The following is a 14,298-nucleotide window of genomic DNA, read 5'->3' on the forward strand; positions in this document are numbered from 1 at the left end:
TAATAACTTCAGTCAACTATCTGAGTATAAAATAAACTTTGAAAAAAGTGAACTGTTTCCAATTGGCAATATTATGTCTGCTTCAGACTTTACCAACTTTCAACACCATTTACCATTTAAAATTGAAACTCACAAAGTTTCCTATTTAGGCATCACGGTGACCCGGAAGCACAAATACCTCTGGATGCTAACAATCTACATAATTATATAATTATATTGGGAAAACGTTTGAAAATGCAATATGCTTACCTTGAATATCTGCTAATAAAACCGGAGTTCCTGAATCCCAACAGCATGCACTCTCGCTCCCAACAGGACTCTCTCACATCACCAGTTTTGCCCAACTTTTGTCTTATCAGGTATTTGCCGCACGCATTTTTCCCTGAAGCTCGTCTTGTGAACAACTGACAGTGCTGTCCTGCTCTTCACTTTTCAGATCTGGTTCAAATAGGAAGGGTAGACCTGACGACATGTTGGGAAAGCTAACGAGTGACAAGCTGGAATTTCGGCATTCGGGGCCAGTGACGTCAAGCACTGCGACGTAACAAGAATTTTACAAATTTATTAAAACAAAAACATTAAGAGGGGTATTAATATCAAATTATTATAACTCATACTAACATTTATGTTTTAAGAATTACTTGTCTTAAAAATAGAGGATCCCTTTAATGACATGTTTGAAAATTGAAAAGATCAGATACTCTCTCCATTATTCTAATGGGAGATTCCTACGTGCCTGGGCACCTTTTTTAAACATGTGTCAGTCCACTTTAAGCCCTTGGCATTCCACAATTTGACATCTCTTTAATTTATTGTATTGACACTTATTATCCAAAACCATTACTAAAACTCAATGTGCAATGGTTATGAAGCTCACTGGCAGTGACGGGGATTAATTTTATGGTTTATTTTTGGTCTATTTTGGTTGTTGTTTTTTTTTAAAAATATTTTTCTATTGTGTGTGTGTGTTGGATGTCAATCCCATTTTTCATCCCATTTTGTGTTTTTTTGTTGAACTGGAAACCAATGCACTACTATTGCGAAAAATAGATTTTGATTTTTTTTTTTAAAAATGAAATTAAACACTCATAAACCTTGTTCAAATGGCTCAATAAACACACCAGTTATGTATGAACAATATACATTCAATGAAAAAAAATAGGCAGATGTTAAATAAAATTTGTTCTCCAAAACATAAGTGTAATATGGTGAGGGTGTAGCCCCGAATTCGCCCCCACAATGGTTCACAAAATTCACAAGAAAGGACTGGTGTAGTAAAAATAACAATTTATTGAACAAAATAAAATTAAACAAGTGGCATTAAAGTAATGGCTTCCTCAAAAGTCGTCCTGGACCCCCCATTATAGCCTTAAGTGATTCATCACTTATTTTAAAGTTTTCCAAGAAAAATTCTTCGGTTATGGTAGATACCATGGAGCCGGTGTCCAGAAGGCATGCCACCAATTTGCCCCCCATGGACACCTGAACCACTGGACAGCGGCCCATGAGTTTTGATACAGGGCCAACGTCATTACACATTGAGTCATATGAGCCTGAGACCGCCCCTCCTGGTGTTTGGCTCTCTACACCAGGGGGCATTAGTTTCCCTGTGGCTGCACAGGGAGGGGCTGCTCCACTACTTGGTTGTGGGTAGTAACTACCTGAGGCAATCCACGGGTTGTAATATTTGTCGGTTCCACCTCTACTCGACAATATTTAGCAATATGACCCACTCGATCGCAGCGCATACAAATTGGTTTGCCATCTCTTTGGAAGCGATAGTTTTTAGGTGTGCTCCCTCCCCCCCTTTGACTTGCTTGTGGGCCGGATGTTTTCAATTGTGTCAGGATGTCATCCAATTGTGCCTGCTGGCGACGAAGCCACTCCTTAAGCTCGGTCAACTCGCTACTAGAAGCAACAATTGCATTGGGCTCTGCCCTTGGGCCAGCCCCCGTGGAAGCGTGTGTGTCAAAGGAATATGCCCTAATCGGGGCCGGATCTATGGGGGGGCCGGGGTGGGCACGGCCCACCCAGACGTGAGTCGTGCCCACCCAATCAAAATGTTGGGTGTTCTGTTATGCATAAAAGATTGATGGGTTTTGTGATTGAATACCTGAGTTTTATTGCTTTTATGTCTTATTAGCATCATCTAGTGGACACCTTAATTTACTGCATCCCATGTGCACTTTATTTGAAAGAAACTGTCACACGGATCTTCAGTAGTTGTTCAGTAGGGAATCACATGAAGATGGCCGCAGTCAGTTCGCACCGTCTCTGTGACCACTTTGCCTTGAATTTGAGGTTGCATCGCCGGTATGTATTGTTTAAATGTGTTTAAAAACGTAAATATGTGAATTGTGTGTACTTCAGTGCAAAAAAAGTGTGACAGATTCACTTAGCATGAAACTTGTGATATGTTAAGTACCCACGAGTTAGAGGGTCGGCAAAATGGCGTCTCGGGCGCTCTGCTAATTGTTTATTCATATTTTCATATGCAGTTTGCTACAGATAGGGCAGTACATATGCGATTTCATATATTGTGCATAATTTGATTGTGTTGTTTTGTCTGTTTTCTTTAGTTTCACCCTTTGGAGTGTTAATAAACCTGCTTAGACATAGCCACGTCTGTAGAGTCGTTGATACGAGAAAGGTGTTCATAGCCACGACTATCGTGACGGCACAGTCTCTATTTAGCGTCGCACTGCATATAGAGAACGCACGGAGAGTTGGTCTCACCTACTTTTTTATTGCAGGATTAACGGTTACTGTTGGCCGCAACCACGCCGAACAAGTAATCACCAAAACAAGCTGTTTTTCCAACCTCATTTGTTATCCGCGCACTTCCTCTCTCTCCTCCAGACACATTCTCGCAGTCGGACATCCGGGCATTAATGACGTCACCAGCCACAACAAAGCATCGCCATACTGAAATGGGGGCAAAACACGAGTCACAAGCAGTTGCTCTGTCCTTTATCGTAGTACAAACACGTTGAACTTTTGTCTTATTTGCTGTCTTTTTTTACATCGATGACTAAAAGTTGCCGTGTTGAGGTTTGTAACACAAGGAAGAGTTCGGAGCCGCATTTGAAGTTCTTTATTCTTCCTCGTGAGAAGAAAATGACAAGCAAATCGCTGAAAGCAATTAATTAAGGAACAGTAAAAGAAGACGGTTCCGTGGACCATTCTCGCCAGTGGGAACCTAAATCCAGGCACATTTACTGTACGTTTGCAGCTAACATTTTATTACTGGTGAGTAAACTTTAATCGATTTTTCTTGCCCCAATTAGCTGCTAGGATTCAATAGACTAAGCATTTTTATTATTACCGTAACTGACAACTTGCAAAGCGTTATTTTTCTTTTGCCATGAACTGCTCTGATCGGTCAATCGGTATATTATTGGCCTGGTGGGAATTGGTTATTTTGCCATGACGTGTTCACAGCTAAATAACGCTTGGAGGCGAATTACCGGTTACGGCAGAAATGATCACTCCGTATATACTACTAGTTTTCTTAGTTCCTCACAGTACATATTCCACGTAATTGGTAAAGGTCAACTTACTGGGTGACTTAATGAGGTAGTTGTAGATGTTACCGAACTCCACTGCAGGCAATTCCTTTGGATTGTTTATCCAGCTATCAGCTGCGACTTTGTATAGGCAGATTTGCAGGCCAATACACGCTAATATTAAGGTGTATCGTTTCCTCGCGTCTGTCGGCAGTGACTCGTGATAATAAGTCATGTTTAAGACGTTTTTAATGAAAAAAAGACGCAAAACACAGCTGAAATATATGAATTTCAGACGTTTGTCTACGGATGTTTACCTGTGTGTTCCCCCATCTCAAAATGGTGACACGTTGCTATGTGAGATGACGTCATCGTGACATCACGCCGACAGCGAGAATAAGTAGATAGATGAATGAAAAAAAACAACAAACAAACAAAAAACAAACCCCCCCAAAATTAATGCAGCCTCAACGGGACACAACCCAGTGTCCTACTTGCGCCGGTCCCAAGCCTGGAGAAATGCAGAGGGTAAAAAAAAGCCTGCATTGGGGGTGCCCCCTCAAGTTTTCTTAGTGCCCACTCTGGTGGGTAACCCTAGATCCGGGCCTGCACCAGACCGAGTCGAATCACAACCTACAGTGCTACTTTAATAGATAATAGGGGTGTAACGGTACACAAAAATCCCGGTTCGGTACGTATCTCGGTTTTGAGGTCACGGTTCGGTTCATTTTCGGTACAGTAAGACAACAAAATGCAAAATATAAATGTGCTAGTTGTTTATTACACACTTTTGTGCTTTCAACAATAAGAACATTAGCCTATACAAAGCTAGAATTCTGCTCAAAAAGTAGCGGGTATTTAAAGATCATAATCCAACAACAATTTGGCTTTCAGACCCCGCGTCTTGGTCAGCTTCGTTTCTGAAAGAAAGAAGAAAAAAGAAGTTCTGTGCTAAAGAGAAAAGCAATCCCAATGACAAAGATTTTAACATGTATTTTACAAATGAAATGCCTCAGTGAATCATTTTTTCCCCTTATGAACGGTTTTCAAAAGCTTTATTGGTGGATTTTCTCAAGTTAAAGCACCACACAGAAATTAATAAATTTAATTGTGTAAGCAGGATCTGTGTATTATTCTTATTGTTTAATCACAGGTGTTTTTGCTCTTTTCAATTTATTTTTTTTAGATGGGCTATTATTTATTATGTGATTATATTTTACAAACGTGATGTAGTATTCATTTATATTGTATATTTTATGTTGTATGGTAAATGGTGTTATACTTGTATAGCGCTTTTCCACCTTTCAAGGTGCTCAAAGCGCTTTACACTACATTGCCATATACCTAATGGTGACGCAGCACCAGGAGCAATGTGGGATTCAGTATCTTGCTCACGGATACTTTGGAGAGTTCATCAGGGCAGAGAATCAAACCCACAACCTCTCTACCACTGAGCCTCGCCATCCCCTGTATAAGTGCATAACTTTCTATGTGAATGTTAGTTTCTACTTTTACCTTTTTTTTTTATTTTAAATCTTTTACCTTACTTTTTTGTTGTGGGAGGAGGGTTTTGTATTGAACAAGGGGCCGTGTTGGTTATTATCGTAGCAGAGAAGACAGCAGTAAATCAACAAAGACAAGTCAACTGTGCCCCGATCTACTACTGAAGAGATCTGATGGACTCAAAAAGTGGGTTACGATTGCATATTAGTTTGAAAATTGAACGGATCCACCGTATTTTTACATGAGTGACTTCCGGTCTGTCCGATCCTAGCTACCGGTAGTAGTATTGAGGCAGGAGGGTCGCATCTCGCGTCAAATAATAAACTCTGTTCTTTTCTCGTGCGTTGCGTTGAGCCGCTTCTGGGACGCGTCTAACACACGGCCGCATTGCGACTGGTAAGGATGGGAATTGATAGGATTTTTACGATTCCGATTCCATTATCGATATTGCTTAACGATTCTATTCTTTATCGATTGTCATCGATTCTAATTTGGGGAAAAAGAACAAACGTTTTGATTGGCATCGAGTTTGTTTAATCAGAAGTCACAACCTTACAAACTCACAACGAGATCAAAAGAGGCCCAAAGCCTCAATGTTAACTGTGGCAATAAGTGGCAAATACACAAGAATGTACTGAATTTACTGAAACATTTATCTAATAGAAATAAAAAATATTGGTATATATTGGCAGATAGGTTGTTGTTCTGCCTTTGGCAATATGTGTTAAAGCAGGGGTCCCCAAACTTTTTCCTGTGAGGGCCACATAACTTTTCCCTTCTCTGATGAGGGGCCGGGGTCAGTTTGTAACAGAAAAAGTGTGACGATTGCAGAAGTGCATAAATGTACAAAAATATTGTTTTTCAGAAAGCCACAATCAAATAACCCTTTCTGGATTCTTCAAGGAATGAAAGTAAATAAAATAAAAATAATAATACAATATAATAATAATAACAATAATTAATAATAAAAACACTATTAATTAAATAGATAATAACCAAATAACCCTCTCCGAATTCTTCAAGGAAAAGGCCAGGAAATAAATAACACGATTGAGAAAAAAAAAAAAATTTTCAAAATGACCGGACCAAATGTGGAGGCGGGCCGTATTTGGGCCGCGGGCCGCAGTTTGGGGACTGGTGGGTTAACGTGTATTATTTACCATTACATTGAAATGCATGCCTTTTAGTTTTTGTGGCGCTTACACGCTCAAGTGGGGGCGCCCTTGCGCTTCCTCACGCGAAGAAGAACGCGCTCACGTGAAGAAGAGCGCGCTTACACCCGAAGAAGAAATGCCGCATTCAAGCGAGTGAGCGAGTTAGTGAGAGAGGGAAACACTTCTACGAGCCTATGTTCTTTGTTAATGTTAATATCTACAGAGGCAACGCCTGTATGTATCATCTTTTGTGTTGTTGTTGTTGTGTTTCCACTCACGATCGGACACTTAAATCCAGTTGTGTAGTGGTTTGAACTATGTGCTAATGCTAGCGAACGAATGCTAACCATTTCTTATTACTGTTTTCAGCAGCTAATCATCGCTGATTTACGTTGATGCAAACCTATTTGTTATTGGGGACGAAATTGATTTGTTTCATTTCTATTCTTAGTTTCCCTCTTCAAGTGATGGTTGAATAAAGTCAGCAAATTATACCAACGTCATTTGGGAGTTTAGCTAGCTGTATAGACCCTACCCACGTGACGTCACAACTCCGCTCTCCTGACTGGTGCCGCCCACTTGTCCGTCAACACATCGTGTTGACCTGTTACGGCTACGTACATTCCTCCTATTTACGGCGTGTTTTTCTGCTCGTTAACATTAATAATCAAAATGGTGAAGGCGTGTGTGGCGGTCGGTTGCAATAACAGAGAAGATAGACGAAGAGACTTGAAGTTCTACCGGATTCCGAGAGACACGGAGAGGAGAGAGCGAGATGGGCTGCTGCAATTCGACGAGAAAACTGGGCTCCAAACGATTACCACAGATTATGTAGTAGTCATTTTATATCTGGTAAGATGCATTTAATATATATTTAGAGGGTTTTGGGCTGACAACCACAATTAAGATCATTGCTAGGCTAATCGCCGACAACATACACGTATGTATGTAGTGAGAGTGCTATCGCTAATCCATATAAACATTAAAAGCCCTAGCTCCATTGACAAATGACATGAAATACATTAGACTTGACAGTGGATGTTAGCAAGAACAAAAGATTTTGAATTGAAAATTTCGTAACTCACCTTCCGAGCACAAGATTCCTGCCGAATTTTCGTGTACGAGGACCTGTTTCACCCAACCAGCAACGTAGCATTTATAAGCCTCCAAGCTCTTAAAGTTTTTCAAACTTTCGTGAGAATAGTCTGATTTTGTGTGGACAAGATAGTTGTAAATATCAGGGTCAGGCAGAGACGGCGAAGGCAGCCGGTCAAAAATCATCGATTTAGGGATCAAATATGGATCTGGCGACTGTATAGAACGAAGCTTTTTCACATAACGCCTTTTATGCAACACATCCAGTGAGTTTACGGCATCAGAAAGCACCGGGTCTTCCATGAAATGCATTTTAAATTCCTTGATCAATTGAAAACAATGCTAATACAGAGACAAAATGACGGACAAGTGGGCGGAACCACACAGCGAGCACGTGGTTTTATGACGTCGGTGGGTAGGGTATATAGCCAAAAACTGAGCCTTGGCCTCTCTGTGAGGATAGCGCAGTCGTATTCCCTCCCGATGCAGTTATCTTCACCTTGCAATGACTGCAAGTCGCTTTGTTGTAATTTTTCCTCGCGAAGTGAAGACACACTTTCGAGCTTGAACCTACGTGCTGTCATTGTTATGTTTATGGCTGCAATGCTCGTGCTTACCCGTCGTAACCTTTCATTTTCACACTCTTTCCTGGTGAAGTGTAGTCAAACTTTGGAGCGAGTGGTTCTTGGCGCCATGCTAGTTTGATGCGTCTGGACAACAAGACACGTCACGACGCAATACGCGTCTTTAGGAATCGTTAAGGCTTTTTCATTGTGATGTCGAGGCCTCGAAACACTCGGAACCGGTTCCGAATTGGAATCGGATTTCGATTCCCATCCCTAGCGACTGGTGTGCATTGGCTGATCGACTCTAACGCCCGCTAAGCCTGTCGCAATATGCAATAATTCCATTTATCGCACGATAAATAAAAATGAAGGCGGTAATTTTTCCGCTGCGATTTAGCGCCTCGCGTGCACGTGGGGCAGACGTGCTGTTAAAAGTTCGGATTCCTTGTTACCAACTACGCAAAATGTATCTTCGTTCCAGGTCCGGCAAAAAATAGCACCGAAGCAAATCCGTTCCCAATATATTCTATTGTTCAACCTATACCGGCCGCGTCAGTGCTCCGAATTGACTGCGGACCATCTCCGGCGTGCAGGAATGTGGACAGCATTAAAAAGGAAGCTGCAAGGTGTCCTATTAAGTGTGTTTTTATGGCAATTATATCAAACACACGACGTGCTGACAACTTTTGTTTTTATTAACACATGGCGCTAACAATTCCTCATCTGTGGCTCTGAGTAAACAGTCTTTTTCTCACTCCCGCATCACATTAACAAAACAACATCACTGTTGCGTGCGCTTCCGGATATTTAGAACGAACTCAGCCAAAACATTGTTACAGACTTCGCTGCCACGTACAACCTCACTTTGACAACAGGCAGCTGAATGGACATGATGAAGATTGAGTGGCAAATTAAGAGCGCTGTACTTCAAACTCGTCCTGATTATGAAAGTCGATTGTCATATGCTGGTGTTGTTGCAGACTTGCAGTAATGAGCAGGCGTGACTTCTGTGGCGTTTGCAAACTTTTTTAATGCGCACACACACTAGATATCATGAAACAGCAAACTAGATGTGCTACGTCCCATGCCATTGGCTACGTGAGCCCAGAGTGATGATGGGACACATAGTCCATACACTACATTGATGAATTATAAACCGCCATGACTGAATAGAAGTTAAGCAGGGCAAATCAATCCATACCAGTGACTATAGATACTGCTGCAAATATTGTTAATTCAGTACGTGACACAAATGAATTTGGACCACAAATAGGATGTTTTGCTCATGTAGTAAACCTAGCTGGTAAGAGAGCTGTATCAATCAAGTGTGCCCCGCCTCACTTTACAAAAAGTAAAGATTGTTCTCAGCAAAACAAACATACAAAATTTCTTCAGATCAGTAAGAAGTAAGCACGTAAATATTATGCACTAAAATGCATGTTTATATGATGACAATTTATTTATTGCTCGTTAGCAAAAAAAAAAAAATGCAAAAAAAAAAATCGCAACAAAAAGTACAATTGTTTTCTTTTTTCCAGAGCATTAAATGTATTGAACCGAATCGAAAATTGTGTCCCCCGTATTGAAAATTGTACCAAACCGTGACTTAACTGTATCGTTGCATCCCTGTGGAACACCACAGCAGAAGCTATGCGGGGAAAAGTTTTCATTTGCCAAAATGCTTAAGTTATTAAGTGCAATTTTATTTTTGTTGTTGTTTTGAGTTGTGATTTCCTAAAAAGTATTTTTGAATTTAAGAGTAAACATTTATCGCGTTTAAATAGTTGTACTTGATCTATTAATATATACTGTATTCTCACTGTGTTATTGTAATTTGGTTTTAAAAAAAATTGGGGGGACGCAATAATATCGCAATAATTTATTAGATAAATTATTGCACACTAAAATTTGTTATCGCGATAGGCCTAACGCCCGCGTTTCACTGCGTTTTCGCAGCGGCCACGTTGTCGCGCCATTGACGTTTCTGGGTTATAGTGTCCTACCGTGTTGGTCCTCGTTATAGGAGAGAAGACTGAGTAAATATAATCTACACAAAGAAACTAACCCCATCGACTCACAGCCTCGAAAAGTAAGGGTTACATTATGTCAGAAACTCGTTCGGTACGCCTCCATTCAGAGCACCCCAAACCGAAACGGTTCAAAACATGTACCGTTACACCCTTAATAGATAATATATTCACCAATAACATTGAAAGTAATACAGTAAGCAGACTTAATTAACAATATGAGTGATAACCTAACAGTTTTTACAGTTTATAATGGCACCCAGCTAAGAAATTTTCCAGAGCAGACTGTCAACTGGCTTACAGGCGAGTAAGGACAGAGGACACAATGCATTTAAAAAGGATTTACTGGCACAAAATTGGGAAAATGTACATATTGGAATTGACATCGACAGTGTATATGAAACATTTTTTAATAAATTCACATCATTAAATGATAAAAACTCCAATAAAACGGTACAGCAAAAAACAAAAGTACAAAGATCGACCATGGTTCACGAAGGGATTACAAAACGCTTGAAGAAGAAAAATACACTGTATAGAAAATTCATAAAACAAAGAACTACAGAGGCAGAAAAAATTATAAAATATATAAAAAAAATAAACTGACCAATATCATAAGGATATGTATGAAGGAATACTATAGTAAAATATTGTACAACAAAAAATATTGAAGGAATATGGGACATTGAATGGAATTGTTAAAAATGGTGCAACGCAACAGAGCTATCCTCAATGCTGTGAAGAAGGATAATATGGATGACATCGTCAGCAGCTTCAATGATTTCTTTGTAAATGTTGGACCAAATCTGGCAAAAAAAATTCCAGATGCAAGTTTATCTGAGAAGTGGAATGAAAACCTAATTGAAAGGAATCCCAGCTCAATGTCTCTTACAGCAGTGGTTGAAGAAGAAATAGTTGACACTGTAAATACATGTAAATGCAAAATATCCACTGATTCAAATGACATTAACATGGCAGTTGTGGAAAAAGGTCAGTGAGGGGATTTCCAAACCACTAATAAAAATCTAACTTTTCATTTTCAACAGGTAAATTACCAAACAAAATGAAAATAGCTAAATTAGTGCCACAACACAAGACTGGAGATATATATATACAGTGGTACCTCTACATACGATCGCTTCGACACACGAACTTTTCGACATCCGACGTAAAATTTGACTCGCCATTTGTTTCTACATCCGACGACATGCTCGAAATACGACGACAATGGCAGCACCGCAGACGAATGCACGGCGGATTTTCTTGTGTGACAAATCAACACAGGTTTCAGAAAAGGTTGGTACAGGTGGTGAAACAAGGAAAAAGTTGATGCTTACCTTCGAAATGAAGATGCAAATGACAGAAAAATATGAGCGTGGGGTGGGCATCCGTGAAATGGCTCAACAATACATCTCCACGGTCCTCCTCCGACCATCGTTCGCCAGTCTTTATAAATTAAGCTGACAATTCTTATTGTCTCCAAAGAAATCGCCAGCTTCGCCACGTTTTCATCATTTCTTTTACAACTTATTCAACACAAAACGCCTGCTGTCTGCCGCAATTGATGGTGTTCTCAAGAGAACATTCAAAGTGAAAGTGAAACTCAAGCTCACCGGTCTGTCTCTGGCACGTGAGCCCCGCGGTGCGTTCAGGTACACAAAAAAACGTCCGCCTTATTAGAACCCGATTCGTTACACTATTACAGGAATTATTATTATTCTTTTTATTACATTATTCCAATTTTGATTTATAATTTATTTGTTTTGCTACGTGTAATTGCCATTTGTAATAGCACCAGCAGTATTTTTTAAGGATTTAGTGCAGGTTTTTGGGCTGTGGAACGAATTAATGGAATTATAATGTATTCCTATGGGAAAATCCTGCTCGACATACGACCATTTCGACTTACAAACAAGGTCCTGGAACGGATTAACTTCGTATGTAGAGGTACCACTGTATATCTGGAGATAACCTGTTTTGACCATAATACGGACAAAGGACAGAAAACACCTTTGACCATACCTGCTGTTTTTGTTGAATTATCAACTATAAAACTATTCAGTCTCATTTTTATGTTGTTGAATGTTTATCCTAACAAGTTGAATAAATATCACGCTTGAAAACATTTCGTCGAGCATGTTTGGTTGTCAAAGGGATATCAATATTACAAATGAACACAAAAATGTTTAGATTTTTTTTTGTCTTTTTGGGTCCAAAATGTTGATTATAATTGGTTGAAGAAAACAAAAGTTTGGACATGAAGGTAATGGTGTCCTAAAAAAGGGACCCAAACCGGCAATTGTGATTATTTTTCTTTAAAATATAGGTATTAAAATAAAAATAAATAAATGTATGCAGATTTGGAAAAAATAGGCTTAGGTGTTAAAGGGTTAAACAAAAAAAGAAGTAAATGCACATGTCATTGCCATGTTGCATACATTGACTGTTTTTCTCGTCCTTTAGCACAGCGTGGGTTTCCATATAACTGCTCATTTACAACCCCCCTTTTAGCGGTGTAACTGACCGCTTGTCGGGCAACTTGTGCAACCTCGTATGCCACACAAAAGAAGCAGCGAGATCGTGTCGACCGCGTCGGTACCGGCGATACTTCAGGTATTGCAGAAAAGGCAGTCCTGTCACATTTCCTGAATCTTAGAATCAGCTTGGTAATGAAGTATCGGTTTTAGTTACAACCATAGTTTTGAGTGATAATATTTATTATAATTATTATTAGGCTTGTTTTGAACAAAGGGAAGAGGAGGCTAGGACTGAATAAAACAAGTTGTTTATAATGAGTAAAACTAACAAGTGAAGTACAGGCACTTTAAAATTCGAAGCGGAGTCGAGAGATTTTCATCGACGAGGGCCGGACTGATTAAAAGCACAAACAATTTTAAAAATCATTGTCCGATTTGTACGACAAGGTATTGGGCCAAAATAATGAAAAGAGGACTACGAGATTATAGTCGTACTGTTGCTACCAGGAAAAAAAGTCCTCCTGTTACGTAGGGGTAATGTAGCTGAATAAGCAGCCACATACCGTATCCCCCCCCCCCCCCCCCCAAAGTTTGGCTTGGGGTGCGACTTATGTGTGAAATTATTAACACATTATTATATCATTTCACATGTTTTTTTTGTGTTTTGGAGTGACACTGATGGTTTGGTAATCGCATTTCGTTGGTCATGCATCATGTAACACCATCATGCTGTACACTTATTCAGCATGTTGTTCTCTATGTATTTCTATTTTAAATTGCCTTTCAAGATGACATATCTGTTCTATGTGTTGGACTTTATCAAGTAAATTTCCTCCAAAAATGCAACTACGCAAGCCCGGAATGCTCAACATGTTTTTTTTTCCTCTTCATTGCGCATTTTTTGGGCTGGTGCGATTTATACTCAGGTGGGAGGTCCGAAAAATATGGTACATACTTTCTGTAGCCCTTCGCCGCCTCCACTAAAGTCAACAATAATGAAAGCATCTCGTGAGGCTGTGTCTTAGAATCAGTTTCCAAAATAAGGAAATCCGTTACCTTTTAGCTCATCCACATCAAATTTTAATCAATCGAAGGATTTGTACAAATGCTTTGTCGGAGCTCCCAGCTAAGGTACATGTACATTAAGTGCATAGCTCCTTATGCAGCTACATTACCCGTCCGTAATATTATCACTTTTTTTCTTGTCATGAGAGTACAACTTTAATCTCGTTCTCATTTTTTTCCTCCCTTTATTTGGCCCCAATACTCTGTCGTTATATGTCACTGTCAATCAAGAGTAGTAATAGTACATTTTTAAACTACATATAATCAACCCCCCAAAAATATATATATATATTTGTGAGCCAATCACAATTTACCATATTTACGTAATTATATTATTGATGAATGATTTAGACCAGGGGTCAGCAACCTTTTTGGTGTGGTGTGCCACTTTCAAATTTTCTTGTCAATCAGTGTGCCACACCGAGATTAATGAGGCACATCCAATTTTTTATATCCAACAGAGCTGTAATTTTACCCCAAAGAAAACAACATGAACATATATTGAAATCGTATAACTACCATTCTTTTTCAATTAACGAAAAAATAAATGCATATTATAGAAAATGTCAAAACCTGAAAATAAGTGCAACAGTTCACTAGCTAGTTGTTCACGATCAACTTAAACAGTAAATTATATGCAGCATTTTAGATATTGTTTTATATTACAAAGATAAAAGATGCCTACCTTAATATGATCCCTGGCCTTGTTTTCCTTGGCTCAGCTCTGATTTCAGGGTTGTACTTTGTTACTTTAAGCTGCTTATCCTTTTTTTTGAGTGTCTCTTTGTTAGTCAAGCCATCAACCAAAACCTCTGAGCTTGACAAGATCGCCTCTTTGATATAGTCGCCATCAGTTTTTCTTTTTTTCATCAGGTTTTCCTTGCTTTGCAATGCAGTGAGCAAAG

The sequence above is a fragment of the Corythoichthys intestinalis genome, chromosome 13 (genome assembly GCF_030265065.1).
Source record: "Corythoichthys intestinalis isolate RoL2023-P3 chromosome 13, ASM3026506v1, whole genome shotgun sequence".
Lineage (NCBI taxonomy): Eukaryota > Metazoa > Chordata > Actinopteri > Syngnathiformes > Syngnathidae > Corythoichthys > Corythoichthys intestinalis.